Source organism: Bombus pyrosoma, unplaced genomic scaffold (assembly GCF_014825855.1).
Source record: "Bombus pyrosoma isolate SC7728 unplaced genomic scaffold, ASM1482585v1 HiC_scaffold_4725, whole genome shotgun sequence".
NCBI classification, from domain to species: Eukaryota; Metazoa; Arthropoda; class Insecta; order Hymenoptera; family Apidae; genus Bombus; species Bombus pyrosoma.
This window is the reverse complement of record NW_025219985.1, coordinates 657,255-658,535: the sequence shown is the minus strand read 5'-3', so window position 1 is coordinate 658,535 and position 1,281 is coordinate 657,255. Positions and strand designations below refer to the sequence as shown.

Here is a 1,281-nt window from a genome sequence, read left to right as displayed (position 1 = left end):
ATATGGTAATACGTTATAACGTATATCGTTATATGGTAGTACGTTATAACGTATAACGTCCAGTAGTATTACGTTATAACGTATAACGTTATGTATAATTACGTTATAACGTACATCGTTATAGAGTAATACGTTATAATGAATAACGTTATGTAGTATTACGTTATAATGAATATCGTTATATTTTAATACGTTATAACGTATATCGTTATATGGTAATACGTTATAACGTATAACGTTATCTATTAATACGTTATAACATATAGCGTTGTGTATTAATACGAAATAGCGTACATCGTTTTATGGTAATACGTTATAACGTATATCGTTATAAGGTAGGACGATATAACGTATAACGTTATGTAGTAATTCGTTATAATGTAAAACGTTATATCGTATTACGTTGTAACTTATATCGTTATATGGTAATACGTTATAACGTATAACATTATGTATTAATACGTTATAACATATAACGTTATGTATTAATACGAAATAACGTACATCGTTATATGGTAATACGTTATAACGTATATCGTTATATGGTAGTACGATATAACGTATAACGTTCAGTAGTAATACGTTATTACGTATATCGTTATATGGTAGTACGTTATGATGTATAACGTTCAGCAGTATTTCGTTATAACGTATAACATTATGTATTATTACGTTATAACGTATATCGTTTTATGGTAATACGTTATAACGTATAACCTTATGTAATATTACGTTATAACGTATATCGTTATATGGTAATACGTTACAACGTATATCGTTATATAGTATTACGTTATATCGTATATCGTTATATAGTAGTACGTTATGATGTACCGCGTTCAGTAGTATTTCGTTATAACGTATAACATTATGTATTATTGCGTTATAACGTATATCGTTTTATGGTAATACGTTATAACGTATAGCCTTACGTTATATTACGTTATAACGTATATCGTTATATGGTAGTACGTTATAACATATAAAGTTCAGTAGTACTGCGTTACAACGTATAACTTTATATACTATTATGTTATAACGTATATAGTTATATAGTAATACGTTACAACGCATAACGTTACATAGTATTACGTTATAACGTATATTGTTATATAGTATTACGTTACAACGTGTAACGTTATATAGCATTACGTTATAACGTATATCGTTATATAGTAATACGTTATAACGAACAACGTTATGTAGTATTACGTTACATCGTATAACGTTATGTAGTATTACGTTGTAACGTACAACGTTATGTAGTATTACTTTATAACG

General features: G+C 27.2%; 1 protein-coding gene across 1 annotated transcript in view; it reads left to right on the top strand.

Moving 5' to 3' along the window:
• Positions 1-1,281, top strand: part of LOC122577497 — a 182,880-nt gene that overhangs the window by 1,973 nt on the left and 179,626 nt on the right. The gene's annotated exons all lie outside the window — the stretch shown is intronic.